Below are 16674 nucleotides of genomic sequence, written 5' to 3' on the forward strand. Positions count from 1 at the left end.
TAGGTGTCCTGTTCTAGTAGAGTGATACCACAAATGCCCCTTGGTCTATTGTATAGACTTCCACAGGTATCTCTGTTAGCAGACAATACTAGAGAGCAGGAAATAGATTTGCTCTCATCTTTTTCCTGCCCACCCCAACAGAGAGGGCTTACCTTTGGTAAAGTCTCTCTAAAGTTCTTTATTGTCTTCCTAAAGAATTGCCATCTATTTTTGTTGATTGAAATCATTACATAATGAAGATCACATATGTTTTTCTTACTAGGGGCATTGATACAACCAATATGCTTTAGATCACATGATGACCATGGGTTTTTGATGCTTTCTTCAGTATGGATCCTGTTTGTGGTGAGTGCCGCTCGTTAACTCTCAAATTTGAGATGTATATATCTTACTAGTAGAAGATAGAAGCAGGTTTTGGTTTAAATTATAGTAGTGTAAAGCAAACCAAAGTTCTTTACAACTTACTTATGTCTGTGAGCATAACCTAGGTTTGAGGGGGGGGTCTGTTCACGTCAATACATTTTCATAGGTAGCAGTGTTCCAACAGAAACACAGTACCTGTTCCAACTGTGTTTTCAGTGTGACCAGGAATGTGGAGCTGGTACTAGTAGCAAGGATACGTCTACAGGAATAAATCCTTCTGGAGTTCCTCTAAACAAACATATGTGCAAGAGTTCTCCTTCTACTTCTATGTATTACTGGTGCATTCTTTGGGAAAGTGCCACACTACAACTTTTGGAAGATAGGTGTTGTGTCAGTTGTAATTCCATCCCTTCTTTGAGTTGTGACTTTTGACTGCATCGGTTTGCCTGCAGTCATCCATGATTACTTGTCTGTTGGCTCCATTATATCAATCTCTTGGAGAAGGTGCATGTATCATTGTTTGGGTACCTCAGTGGTTTCCATGATTGTAATGCAATTTAAGTGGATTTATAGAGTTCTGAAAAGAAAAAAACGAGATAGTGGTGGATACACAGTCGCACTTCAAATCCTAACAGAAAACTGGGCTAGTATGTTTAATTTATCTTTAAAGTACAGTGTAGATTTGGTGCCTCTCAGGTCAGATACCCCACTATCCAAGGTATCAATAATACAAGAAACAAAGGTAACTTGTATAGCGTAAATAACAAGAGAAAAGCCCTGGCACTCTTAAATTTTCACATAAATTCAAATGTAATACATTGTTTTGCACCAACAAACACTAGGATGGCGAAAGAATCCCTCCAATTCAGGAAACCATGAAAGTTAGTCCATAAGTCATTCCTGTAAGATTTATTTGCAGTAACAAAGAAGGTAAAAGACAAGGGACTGGTACATCAATATTATACAATACATTCATACAACATGTTATTGAGTGAAATGCATGATGGTCCAGTCCTTTGTTGTGAAGAAAAACCGATCACAGCCAACGCGCATTTCGTCACCACCGTGACTTTCTCAAGGTGTTGAGGTAATTGTGAATACATACATATGAATACATCAGCAATTTTATGACACATAAATCGCTGCTTAATTGCAATTTTGTGCCCAATCACCAAAGGATAAAACAGTCTGACATGGGAAACCAGATCCCTAAGCAAAAGAACGTATTTACACCCAGTGAGCGAAACAAACAAGAATAATAATAACAAGATATAAAGAAAAACAAAAGAGGTAATGGTGATAGTAAAGTCCAGATCTTGAACCTCAATTTTTCTGAAAACTGAAAGCTTAAATGCCCAAGAGATTGCTATGAAGTGCACTGATATAGAGTCACCATGATGAAATATGTCCGCTGTCCGGTTCTGTAGACCCATAAGAAATGGGGAACAGAGCAGGACAGAGAGGAAAAGAAGGAGAAAATGTATAGCCCCTAGTCCTTCAGTTAAAGTAAGTTAGAGGGAAATCCAAAAGATATCAAAGATCAATAAGTATAGACCCTAGTCCTTCAGTTAAAGTAAGTAAGAGGGAAATTCACAAAATGACCTTCTTGGTTGGTCAAAATGGATGCTGTAGATGTCAGCGGCTCAATAGTCCCAAAGAAGGATCCTCTTGGAAAGACAATCAGTAGCTTGAAGTAATAGATGTAAATATTAGAGTCACATCTCAAACAATATGGGCCAAATATCATTTTATTTTATAGAGAGAGGCTCTTTTAGGAATTATAAAAATTCATTTAAAGGTGCTCAATTAAAAGATGAGTTATCGTATCTTCCTTCCTATTCAGTCTAGAGAAGAGAGATTTTGCCTCCAGACAATTTCTAAAAACCTGTGTACCAGGTCATTCAAATAGACAACATTATAAACACTCTGTCCAAATTTTGTACTTGGGCATCAATACATAATTAGTGCAATGCAACACTGTTCTGCTTGGGTTTTCGGATCAGATAGAACCCGCTCATCAGAGCCTCTCTAACCCAGCCAGAACGTTACCCTCTCCCTAGGGCCTATTCACAACAAGTAACCACAGATATATACCACCTAAGGACAGGGGATTCCTACTCATATATATATATATATATATATATATATATATATATATATATATATATCTAGACCTCTTATAATACAAGTGGCGGCCTCGCGATCCCAGACGGACCCAGGACTTCCTACCCAGACGGCAGCCTCAGCCTCGAGGTCCCAGACGGACCCAGGACTTCCTACCCAGACGGCAGCCTCAGCCTCACGGTCCCAGACGGACCCAGGACTTCCTACCCAGACAGCAGCCTCAGCCTCGCGGTCCCAGACGGACCCAGGACTTCCTACCCAGACGGCAGCCTCAGCCTCGCGGTCCCAGACGGACCCAGGACTTCCTACCCAGACGGCAGCCTCAGCCTCACGGTCCCAGACGGACCCAGGACTTCCTACCCAGACGGCAGCCTCAGCCTCGCGGTCCCAGACGGACCCAGGACTTCCTACCCAGACGGCAGCCTCAGCCTCGCGGTCCCAGACGGACCCAGGACTTCCTACCCAGACGGCAGCCTCAGCCTCGCGGTCCCAGACGGACCCAGGACTTCCTACCCAGACGGCAGCCTCAGCCTCGCGGTCCCAGACGGACCCAGGACTTCCTGCCCAGACGGCAGCCTCAGTACAAGTTCATCCTATGATTACCATAACATACAACAAGGGAATCAGTTTTACTATTTATCAGATCACACAAGAACTGCCAGTTTGAGCACAACCTGTTCTCTGGTTCGAGGGGCTCCTCTCTCCCTTATTCAGTTACCACTTACCTGATCAGGGTTAACATCCGTTCATGTCAAGTCACAGCTGACTAGAAGAATAGGCTACCCTCTTATACAAGAACACGCAGCACATGTTGATTCACTACAAACTGGATACTTTATTATTCATTATATACGCAATCACATAACATTACTGTGTAACACATAACCTGCAAAGAAAAGTGAAAGATTAGGTTGTACACTCTAATAAGAAAGGGGTCGACATCACCTTAGTCGTGTGTAGCCTGCACTCAATGGTCATCTAGGTTCCCCTCTCGTCTGTGCCTCGGCTCGCCTGGAAGTCACACCTCCGCAGTCACGGATCTGTTCCCTTCTCCCTTCTCCGAGTCACTGGGACCTCTTCCTCATCGGCTACTCTCTCCTCTCTGGCTATTCTGCTAGAAGAGTATCTGTCTCTCGGTTTTTCTCCGCCTTCAAGTTTGTCATCTGTCTTCCCTGGAATAAGTAGTAGCTTTACTGCTAACGGCTAGATGCCGCCTACGGACTGAAGTAAGTGCACCGTAACTGCCTCAGACTTTCACTAATATAGAGGTGCATTTCCTCATGGAAAATTCCGGCCCGTAACCTGCCGCCCACCAAATTCTTGTACCTCCCCGTACCAAGGACACTTTCCCAGCCGGCCGGCCTGATGTAGTGTCTTCGGCATGAAGAAAAATACAATCCTTCGATAAGGGCTGGTCTGAACCGGTTCTCTCCAAGCGAATAACACCTCATAACTAAAACATCCCCCTTAACCTAGAAGCATCTCAAGCTGCCGGAGCAGAAAGAAAGATGGAGTCTCTCCCGTTTGAGGCCTACCAGGCCTGAATTCAGCACGGCTCCATGAAATACCCTCACTACAGGGCAGGTTATCCCTAATACTAACGAATCTATCCCCTAGGATATGTGTGCAAGCCCTGATCTATGGGGAAGAACACAGGATCATGTCGAAGTGCCTAGTAAATAGGCTCCATTCACTACTCTAACCCTTAGGCTTGAATGGTAAGAGACTGAAGTCACCCTAATCACCCGTCAACACAATAGGGCCGGGAAAATCGAGCAGTACAAACACTTACAGTAACTTTCAACGATTCCTTGTCGCGTTGATAAATAGTATTCTTATTTGAAAAACCGGTCAGTAGGTTGAACATATAATAGACATAAATATTTAGATTTCCTTGTCGCGTAGTCAATATAAAATTATTTTCGCAACAGTAATTAAATGGATTTAAAAATTATTATTATTATTAAACGTTTCCTGTGTAAAGGTCACATCCAGAGTAATGTTAACCAAATATCATTTCCAAGAAGAAATTCATCAAAAACAAAGTTAACTATATTGAAATAGATTGAATGCTCACTTAAAACATATAAGTTTACTCTTTCCTTTCCTATTTCATTTTCAATCAAGAGATTCGTCCTCCAAGACAAAAGATTTTCTAAGGACATATAAACCTAGTCATTAAGAAAAGGAAAAAAAAAAAAGAAAAAAGGGGGCATAGTAATTGAGAAATCCAGATATTGTATTGAGTACCAGACATAATTGGTACATACGGATACTTACAGTAACACACTGATTCCTTGTGACGTTGTCAAACAGTATTCGGATGAGAAGGGCGCTAATAGAGAAGAGAAGGAGGGGGGATATGTTACTCTGTCCAATAAGTAGATTCCCATTACTTCGCAAAAATAATAATGCGGACCTCCAAACTATAGACAGTTAACAGATAAGTTAGTGGCATCATGTAAGTTAAACTTTCTCTCTTCTGTCATCCCTTTGTGACAAAAATACCTCTGTACTGTGCTTAATTGAAAGCGATATACGAGTTATGTTACGGGTCACTCTTCCCTATGGTCGTCACTGCTATATCACCCTAATGATTCATAGACAACGGTCGTAAAACACATTCTGTTTTTATTCCTACAACACATTCTCTTTCAAACATGTCCAACTTTCTTCTTTGTTTAGGGAATGATCAAAAAACATAAGTTGTTTAATGCCAACTTTAAAAGAGGGGGCAGTTGTTTAACTGACGTCCAAGTAACTTTCAATATTCTCAAATGTACATTTGAGACAAACAAGAAAGGTGAAATACTATTTTGTCATACATATAACACATTTTCCTCAATCTCATTCTGGGTGAGCGAACATAATACAAAGAAAAAAATATAAACGTGAGAGAAAGGACATAATTCGGCATGTGTCCACGGCGAACAAAATTGCGGTCCGCAGTGAGTGAAGGTCTCCCGACTAAGCGAATAGTCTAAGTGTCCAACAAGCCAGACCAAATAATAACACGCTCAACTATACTAACCTCAAGGCATCTTGTGTTGTCTTCGTAATCTGCTACTCCTTTCAAAGCTGCCTCCACAATGAGCCTGATTTGGATGCTGTTTTTAAGCGTCCACTGACCCAGAAGTGTCTTCCTACTCGCACCCAAAAGGCACCTAAGTATGTATTGCCGTCCAAGTACAAAATTTGGACAGAGTGTTTCTAATGTTGTCTATTTGAATGAGCAGGTACACAGGTTTTTAGAAATTGTCTGGAGGCTAAATCTCTCTTTTCTGGACTGAATAGGAAGGGAGATACGATAACTCATCTTTTAAGTGAGCACCTTTAAATTTTTATAATTCCTAAAACCTTCTTTGGGACTATCGAGCTGCTGACATCTACAGCATCCATTTTGACCAACCAAGAATTTTTTTAATTTCCCTCTTACTTACTTTAACTTAAGGACAAGGGTCTATACTTATTGATCTTTGATATCTTTTCAATTTCCCTCTTACTTTAACTGAAGGACTAAGGTCTATACAGTTTCTCCTTCTTTTCCTCTCCGTCACCTTTACCTCTTTTGTTTTTCTTTATTTTTTGTTATTATTCTTCTTGTTTGTTTCGCTCACTAGGCGTAAATACGCTCTTTTGCTTAGGGATCTGGTTTCCCATGTCAGACTGTTTTATCCTTTGGTGATTGGGCACAAAATTGCAATTAAGCAGCAATGTATGTGTCATAAAATTGCTGATGTGTGGGAAAGTCACTGTGGTGACAAAACGCGCGTTGGCTGTGATCAGTTTTTCTTCACAACAAAGGACTGTACCATCATGAATTTCACTCAATAACATGCTGTATGAATGTATTGTATAATATCTATGTGCCAGTCCCTTGTCTTTTTCCTTCTTTGTTACTGCAAATAAATCTTACAGGAATGACTTATGGACTGACTTTCATGGTTTCCTGAATTGGAGGGACTCTTTTGTCATCCTAGTGTTTGTTGGAGCAAAACAATGTATTACATTTGAATTTATGTGAAAATTTAAGAGTGCCAGGGATTTTTTCTTGTTATTTATAGAGTTCTGCTTGTCACCTTTGAGGGCATTCAGGTGCTGAGGATTGCGCATCTAGTTGGCATATGTGCTCAGATGTGTGTCTCCTCTGTTCCCCGCCAGCTAGTTGTGGGAAGGCATCATTGTACATGTTTGCAGAGACTGACTCCTGTGGTTAGAAGTTCTGCTGCTCCATTTATTATTTGCTTGTAATCTTGACTCGTGTAGTCATTGCTTCATTGTTAAAAGAATATGTCCAAAGTTTGATCAGAAGTCCAAGGCCGGAGCTATGAAAAGTCATGGTGCTGAATACCAAGGCTGCGAAGTCTTGATTCCAACTCACATCCCTTTCAACCACCGCTATTCATTATTTGCCTCTTCATCACACTGTCTCAGGTTTTTTTTTCATCCCTGCTTTCTGCCATTGTCACAGTTTTCTGGTTTTTACTTTCACCTTTTCCCTTTTTGTATTTCTCTATCCTTTGCTCTGGAGCAATATCTGTTGAGGAAAAATACGTGCACAACACAAAAATTAGTTCCGGTGGACCACATATGCAACCACCAGTTCAGAATAAGTACTGCATTTAGATCATAGTTCCTGTGCATGTGTTTTTACATATTTCATAATACAATCAAAGAAAGTGTTTACAATGCATAGTGAATAATAGGTAGGCCTTGCATACCAATCGGACGATCAGTATTAATTTTCATAGTGAGGCATGTGGCTTGCTGATGAGATGTGCACAATCAATGGCCTCACAGGGGGGTAAAACCGTTGAAATTGTGGTAGTTACACTGTGCTTGTGTAAACTCATGTTGTGTGGGGGAAAGATCATTTCTCACATTGATTTCAGTCATATGATGGTGAGGCACTGAGTGTGTTTCTAGGTATCTCTAGAAGTACTCCAGTGTGCATAATTCATTACCTAGGCTACTGCAATGTTCTACAGTCTCTTTTTGGGTGTGATTGTTTTGTCACCAGGTAAATTGAATATTTTAAAGGGCTTCAGTGCATTTAACTCAATGAGTGTTCATATTTGTTGGAATCTTTCTCTCTGGTGGGTTTGTTTTCTCTTCCTGCATAGGAGAATGTGTGTCAGTTAGGTTTTATGTCCATGAGGAGATTATCTTTAGGTGGGGCATTAGCATTTCTTTTGTCCATGTTGTACAGATTTCTCTATCCATCTGAGTTGGGGTTAGGTCTTCAGCTATTGAAAATTTCCATAGCTTTGCAAGTGTGGGCATTAATGTGATAGAATATGTGCTTTCTATAGTAAATACCTTTGTGGGATTTTGATAATGGCTGTGTAGTTCTAGTAAATTTATTTTTGCAACATTCTTGTTCTTCTACCTACAAAATTAATGTTTTATCATGCAATTCAGGTGTATAATCCTGGCCACCTGATATACCTCATAAAAAAAAATGTGTCCAGAAATTTTCATTTTTGATTTTTGTTTAGCACCCCATCAATGTCTTCTCAACCAAATTCACAAGGCTCTTTCTCTACATGTTTATTTATTTATTTAAAGTTTTATATAGTGCGAACCAGACCCCAGAGGGTATCAGAGCGCTTTACATTTCGGAACATTGCGTTACAAGTTGCATCAGGTACAAGAGCATAGTAAGGTACAGTAACAAAACAAAACACTGTTGCTGGAATTTGTAGGAGTGAGGGGAGGAAGGACCCATAGAAGAGAGAAAAGGAGGAACTGTGTCCAATGTCTGGCTGGGTAGGTGACGGTCAAGGGGGAAACCAGGGCCAATCTCCTCAATAGCTGTCTAGCAGCTTCACTGAGCATCAGCCATGTTGCACAGGCCTCAGCGATCAGGGAAAACGTTTTTGATTTGATTTGATTTGAGCAGGTATGTATACCAAAGGATCGGTACATCATAAGTTACATCAGTTACAGGAGAATAGTAAGGTACAGTAAACAAAAGCAGAGTTGAGAAAATTCGTAGTAGGGAGGGGAGCCATAGCAGGGAGACGAAGAAGAACTGTGCCTAATGTCCAGCTGGGTAGGTGACGGTCGAGGGGGAAACCAGGGCCAATCTCCTCAATATCTGTCTAGCAGCTCCACCGGGCATCAGCCATGTTGCTCGGTCTCAGAGTTCAGGAAAAGCAGTTTAGCATAGATCCATAGACAGGTAGTGGAAGAACATGGCCCCACTAGGGGGCAGAGGTAAAAAGGAACATGGGGTGGGGGGAGTAATGAAGAGAAGGAGCTGGGGCTGCCGTTTAGGCTGCAGAGGGAACAAAGGCAGAGGCGGCCTCCATATTAAAGTCAGGCACATCGTGTCCAGGCCTCTGTAGGGACCTGTGTAGGCCATGGTAAAGCCCTGATCATGCCCACCTTGGATCAAATGTGGTGACTGTTAGAGCTTGCAGCGGTTGGAGACAAAGTCAGGGCCCTCACAGGGGGTGCCGGGCAGAGTAGAGAGCATACTGATAGTCGGGCGCTACTGCAAATAATGGAAGATCATGGGTAATGGACAACGCCTGACATGGGTAGATCCCACGTGCCTCGACTCAGCGGCATGGCAGTCTCTGGTGTAGTCACACTTCAACAGACACTGAGGTATCCTCATTAAGGGTGGGCGGAATTTGCGAAATTGATTTTTGCAAATTATCGCGAAATTGTGCGAAATCTCCGTGAGCAAGCAGAAATTTCGCGAAGATTGCTTTTCCCGCCCGTTCGCGATGTATTTTTGCGTGCTCGCGGGGAAATATATCTCCAACTTGCCCATGCGGTCGCTAATGGGCGCGACCATCTTGCTCGCGAGACTTATTTCCTGTTCCGGGTCGAATGACGTATTCGCAATCGCAATGATGTGTTCACGATCGCAAGCTCTTGCAGGATAGCGCAACCGGCTACCAACAATCCAACATCTCTTGGCAAACGCAAACATATAGGAAAACTGGTTGGCAAACGCAGGAACCCGGTAAATCGCAACCACGCGCACGAGAACGCATTTTTAAAGCGCAAACAAGAAAAATACTTCTGTTTCACTGCAGATTACAAAAGTTTTGACATTTTCGCGCTCTCCCCGGAACGGGAAAAATGTCAAAATATCGCAAATTCCACAAGCAGAACGAAATTTACAGCCCAGGCCAAATCCTCATAGACCTACCGACCCGCCGAACGGTTCTGAATCCTCCACGATGGCAGTCATTCCCCAACAGGGAGATAAATCGGCAGTGCTGATCCTTGGGGAGGGAACCGAGGCTCCATAGATAGACGATAGAGATGGAATCAATGGTATCGTGGCTCATATCATACAGCCTCCGGTTGAAGTGTTTCCTAGTACCCCCAGGGAGCGTTAGCGGTTTCATTATGTGTAGAGGGTGAGGGCCATAATTGAAATCTGCTCCCGGCAGAGGAGTTGCTATGCTAGGAAATGCACAAGTCTGTGTTTGTTAGGGCCATTAATGTTTGTGTTAAATGATCTGCGCGTACTGGATAAATTGATCCCCAGCTTGATTACAGGATATTTGCTGGTTAATTGGAGTCCGCAGAATGTGTAGCCCTCTTCAGGGCCCGGCGATGCTCCAGCCGAAGTCCTGGTCTCTCAGGAGGTCCCGGCCGCGAACACAGTATGCGGGCCCCTCCCCCACCGATCGTGGCCGTCCCGTACCGATGCCGCGGGCAAGCAAGCCTTCCGTTATGGCAGCCCTCCCCTACAGGGGGTTGATCCGCAGTGCTGTGCTTCGAGATGAGAATGAGACGGGCCTTTGCAGATAGTTTGAGCACGGGTCAGCGATGTTACAGCTTTCGTCCTAGGGACTCTGATTGCAATCTTCAGGAGTCATCTAGGTCACGGGCACTCAGAAGCGTTGTGGCTCATTTCTTGGCAATCCGGCGGCCCAGAACAGCAAAGCCAAGTTCTATGAGGCATTCCGGTTACAGAATTCATACTTCAGGTAGGTATGAATGCTGCGGAATACCACTCCGGATGACGGTGTGCGGGTTCAGCAGGGAGAGCTTCAGTCTCAGGCGGTCTCAGGCCCTGGCCCACAGGCTCCATTGAGGAACTCAGGCTTACGGATCGATGGCAGCAGGCGGGTCCCTGCAAATGTCACCTGCAGTGAGGTTCACGCACTGGATTCCTCAATCTTCCGGAAGCACACAGGCACTGTGTCGGAGGAATGCAAAAAGAAATATTGATGGACAGAATGCAGAACAATGTCATACATTCACCCCAGTACAGAGATCTGGGCCTAAATCCGTCGTTTTTTTGCTCACCATGCTATTCCAGTTTGAACACAGCCATATGCAAATCAGTCTTGACCCTGTGCCCAATGGGAAAAGTCCAGCCCGAACTGCCAGGCCAGGTCCTCCCTGGACTGGAAACAAGTAGCCTAGGACCAGTTTTGGGGTTTCACCCCTCTTCAGCCAGGATAGCTTGATTCCAGTGGCATGGAGAGCACGGGACTCACGTCTGAGCATACCCATCCCACTCAGTGTGACAAATGCAAAAAGAACTATTGATGGACAGAATGCAGAACAATGTCATACATTCACCCCAGTACAGAGATCAGGGCCTAAATCCATCGTTTTTTTTACTCACCATGCGATTCCAGTTTGCACCCAGCCATATGCAAATCAGTCTTGACCCTGTGCCCAATGGGAACAGTCCAGCCCGAACTGCCAGGCCAGATCCTCCCTGGACTGGAAACAAGCATCCTAGGACCGGTTTCGGGGCCTCAACCCTCGTCAGCCAGGATAGCTTGATTCCAGTGGCATGGAGAGCACCGGACTCACGTCTGAGCATACCCATACCACTCGGGGTGACTAATGCAAAAAGAACTATTGATGGACAAAATGCAGAACAATGTCATACATTCACTCCAGTACAGAGATCTGGGACTAAATCCATAGTTTTTTTGCTCACCATGCTATTCCAGTTTGGACCCAGCCATATGCAAATCAGTCTTGACCCTGTGCCCAATGGGAACAGTCCAGCCCGAACTGCCAGGCCAGGTCCTCCCTGGACTAGAAACAAGCATCCTAGGATCGGTTTCGGGGTTTCACCCCTCTTCAGCCAGAATAGCTTGATTCCAGTGGAATGGAGAGCACCGGACTCACGTCTCAGCATACCCGTCCCACTCGGGGGGACGAATGCAAAAAGAACTATTGATGGACAGAATGCATACCAATGTCATACATTCACCCCAATACAGAGATCTGGGCCTAAATCCATCGTTTTTTTGCTCACCATGCCATTCCATTTTGGACCCAGCCATATGCAAATCAGTCTTGACCCTGTCCCCAATGGGAACAGTCCAGCCCGAGCTGCCAGGCCAGGTCCTCCCTGGACTGGAAACAAGGATTCTAGGACCGGTTTCCGGGTTTCACCCCTCTTCAGCCAGGATAGCTTGATTCCAGTGGCATGGAGAGCATGGGACTCACGTCTGGGCATACCCGTCCCACTCGAGGTGACAAATGCAAAAAGAACTGTTGATGGACAGAATGCAGAACAATGTCATACATTCACCCCAGTACAGAGATCTGGGCCTAAATCCATCGTTTTTTTGCTCACCATGCCATTCCAGTTTTAACCCAGCCATATGCAAATCAGTCTTGACCCTGTGCCCAATGGGAACAGTCCAGCCCGAACTGCCAGGCCAGGTCCTCCCTGGACTGGAAACAAGCATCCTAGGACCGGCTTCGGGGTTTCACCCCTCTTCAGCCAGGATAGTTTGAATCCAGTGTCATGGAGAGCACGGGACTCACGTCTGAGCATACCCGTCCCACTCGGGGTGACAAATGCAAAAAGAACTATTGATGGACAGAATGCAGAACAATGTCATACATTCACCCCAGTACAGAGATCTGGGCCTAAATCCATCGTGGGTCCCTTGCTCACTTTGCCACTGGATTCAAGCTAGGCTGGCTGATGAGGGTTATGAACCCGAAACAGGGCCCAGGATGCTTGTTTCCAGTCCAGGGAAGACATGGCTTGGCAGTTCGGGCTGGACTGTTAACATGAGGCACAGGGTCAGACTGGTTTGAATTTGGCCATGTCTGAACTGGGGTGGTGGAGTGAGCTAAAGAATGATGATGGATTAAACTCAGATCAGTTGACTGGGGGTGAGTGTTTGATTTGCTCAAACGCTCCGTCCATCATCCCCTTTGGTATCACTGTGTCGGAGGAGCCAACAGTGTCGGAGCCAAGGGCTCGTTGCAGCGGGTAGCTGACTTCAGCAGCAGCCTGGCCACGCAGCAGGAAATCGGCCGAGCAGTGCCGGAGCTCGGGCAGCGTAGGTGCAGATCGGAGCAGCAGCGGTCATCTATCCAGCGGGTAAGTTGGATGTCCCTTTCAGCTACAGCGATATGCTTCGATGTGGGTGTGCAGTCTGGTCCGTGGGGAAAGGCCGGTGAGGCGGTTTTAACAGGGATAACTGCCAAGTTGGTAATCCCCAAACCGGGAGCTCCTCTGGAGGCTTCTACTCGGCAGCCATTTTGCATGTGCATGATTCAAAACATTTACACAGCTTCTGATCAACTGGAACGCTCTTTCAATGAGTCCATGTACAGAATATGACATTGTTTGATCTCTTGAACTCACTGTACCGAAGCTCTGTGTGACAGTCAGGACTCATTTTCCACATTTGCACAAGGTATTTGTCTACATCACATTCTACTTCTGTCCCAGCAATTTCTTTTAGAAACTTCAAAGTTTCAGCAGTTAAAGCTCCTAGCTTTGTTCCAATTATGCTCATAGTGTCATCACCCATACGAATATGTGCATTAAAAAGAACACCGGGCATCTCAGATGTCAAGTTTCTTTGACAGAATATGAAGCAGGATTAAGTCTTTTTTCTAGCTTGCTCCATAACGTATCCATAACTCTGACAATCCTTGACTTAGGAACATTGCAACAAATCTGAGTAGCACACAAATAGCATCTGTGTCATTTGACAATACAATGACTCAATTGGAACCATTTCTAACAGCCTACTCAACATGTGGCACAACACGAACGTCAGCTTCCTCGAATTTGCTGTTAAGTTCTTAAACAATATGGCCCTTACCTTTTTCGTTATATCTTTGCAGCCATCAACTCCTCATTGACAATCACTCTACTTGCAATAATTGAAAATTCATTGTTCACTGAAGCATCAGCAATGTTTTGGCTTGTTTGATGTTAATGATCAGAATTTATCAAGTTACACAGGTATAGGTGTAGAATTTTTGATGCTGGCAAGGTCAATTGTTCCACTTGTAGATATTCATCTGATTCTCTGACATACTTTGACAGATAGTTTGAGATACCTGTCAAAGACAATGTATAGTTCTTGCAAGGTGCATACTGACTTTGATGTCTGAACGTTATCCCCAAAGTTTTGCATCGATTAAATCTTGACCATTTGCAATTGTGGCATGTATTTCACCACAACAGCAGTTTTCAATGAGGACACCTTTTCGATTGAAAATCTTCAGGTGAATGGTTTTTTTCGAGCTCTTGTACAAGTGCTTCACTGGTTTGGTTGCAGCATCTCTATCAAATAATGCATTTGTTGAAGGAAGATCATGCAACAGAACGTCCTTGATAAACAAACCCCTTTCATTTGTTACATCCATATCTCCATGTCTTTGCAAAAGTTGTTTTTTGTTATCTGTTTTGTAGTGGCTGTTTGTAAGAAACTCTTACTATGGCAATTAAAGCGTGGAAGCTTAGCTTTAGTGATTATTTCAAACAGCTTTTTCTCTTTCGATACCAGTCTCTCCTGCTTCAGTACTGCGTATAGTTCCGATTCATTTTCAGGACATCTAGCAGGCATTGTTTTTATATCGCTATCCACATATTGTTTGGTCACATTGTTATGTAGTTGCACATGCTCAGTCATTTCAAAGACGTTTCCTTGCTGCTGCAGTTAATGAAGAAGACCATCAACATGATTATTAAAACATTTCCCTCTCTTTCTCACAAGTTTGTGGTGAGGAACAGTTTTGCGATAGTCCATTTATTTTGAATTTTTCATCTCTTTGAAAACATTGCAAATAGAAAGGACTTTGTGGTAAACTAGCTGCCATTGAGCAAAATATTCACTTTTATATGTCTGACCAACAATTCCCTTGGAGCTTTTCTGTGATCTCTGGATCGTCTGTTCCAGTTTCATATCTGGAGCCACAGTATTGAACCTTCCCCTCTCTGTTTTTCACCACAAAATATCTTTGGATGAATCTTCTGTAGAGGTATGGTTTTGCTATCTCTAGCTTCTTCCTCTCTTTCCAAATACCAGGACCCATATCTCATGTAGTTTATCCAATTGAATTCGTGAAACACAGTAATAAGTGACTCCACTGTCTTCACGTGCAGCTCCCAATCAGAATGCACACTATTTCACTAGAGCTATCATGTGTAAAACATTTCAACAGTACTTGCAAAGTTGTGATTTATCTTCACATTCTGACAAATTCTACTAACTTGGTTTTCTGATTTTGAACTGAGTGCATTGAACGTTGCCTGGCTTTACATCATGTCTTTTGAATTAAGAGCAGCCTCTGCCTTGTTAACTTCTGAGATAAGATATGCAAAACCTAATTTGTCATTCTTGTTCCAGAAAGCATTCCAATATAATGTTTCTATAGACTCGGATATGATGACCATACCTTATAAGGAACTAACATGATGAGTTGCATTCCATACTGACTGGACAGTTTTGTTTTGGAAGATTTCCGCCTCAATAAGTGCATCGTCTAAGCCACATCCAATGGCATAACTTCCTTCACACTGCAGCTCAACTTTTGTCAAGTAGAAAACGCCCATCATTTGATAAAGATCATCAAATTCTGCTGGATTGCTAATAAAAATGTCAGCTACAATACTTAAAAAACCTTCATCATAGAAAATTGGCAGGTTAGGCTGATCTTCAAGCTAACCATTACAAAATAATGGGGTAACCCAATAATCGCCACCGGACCTGAGTACAATGCGGTAATGAAACAAGTGGTCCGTGACTGCTTTAAAGCAGAAATAAATTGTAATTTATCATATGTGTGTCGCTTAATAAGTCAAACACTAGTGATGAATACTAAATTGAACGCAACAACATGCCCTGCTATCTAAGATAGCATAGTTCAAAACATATAGTTAATGTCAACCAAAAAAGCGCCAAGAATTGTTTAGGTTTAGTATATTTATTTTCATATACTCAAAAATGGATAAAAATTAATTTGATACCAAGGTTGCTCAAGGAAAGGGAGAAGGATAGGTGTGCTAGTGAAGAGGTAAGAAAAAGTGAATAGTCACAGATAATTAGAGGTTATATATTTTCAGTACTTTGGCAATGGACTGGTAAATAGACCAGTTTAGGAAGGCCTGCCCGAACAGATTATTTCTAAAAAATTTTATACACTTTTTTGTGAAATGCATAAATGCAACATCAAGCAAAGGGAATGGGATGTGATACAGGCCCTAGGTGGGTGAGGTGCGTCAACGCTTCGACTCGGCTTCTGCTTAGAGGGTGACTTGTACCTCCGCTGCGAGTCTTCCACAGGACGAAAGGGGGCGGGGGCAACCTAATCCTGGTGCAACACAGGCATCCAAGGTCACGCACTGGAGCTTGAGTACTTAATGGCTCAGTCAGTGTTTTCCAATTGTAGTGAGCTGAGATCCACTCATGAGGGCCCACCTTGTGAAGTCCTCACCGGTATTTAAAACCGTGGATTAGATATAGTAAACAGGCATCAGAGTGAATCTGTCAAGACCTGTTTTGAAAGGAGCCGGGTGCCGCGTGCCTCGAAGAATGCCTTCTGCCAAGTTCAAATGCACGCACTAGTGTTTGACTTATTGATCTTCAAGCTAAGCATGCACATTTTGGAATTTTTTTAGAGCTGGATATACTGTTGCGTAGTTTGTGACTGGAGATGGAATTACTGGTAAAACCCCATCCTTCTTCAGTGGGATGGTATTCTGGGAGATCAGAGCGTTAATTTTAGCCCACTGAGGAACTGAAATTTCTTCATCCTTCAGTCCGCACTGAATACGCGATATGACAAATTCAGTTAAATCAGCTTTGCAGACCGCAGCATCAGGTAGAAGAAGATCCATGCCCTCAGTTACTTTCAAACTTTTTGGTAGACTGGGACATGTTGATGGCTTATAGTGATTTTACACACATTGGGAAGGCAGTTGGGTTATAA

This window comes from Triturus cristatus, chromosome 5_2, assembly GCF_964204655.1.
Source record: "Triturus cristatus chromosome 5_2, aTriCri1.1, whole genome shotgun sequence".
NCBI lineage: Eukaryota > Metazoa > Chordata > Amphibia > Caudata > Salamandridae > Triturus > Triturus cristatus.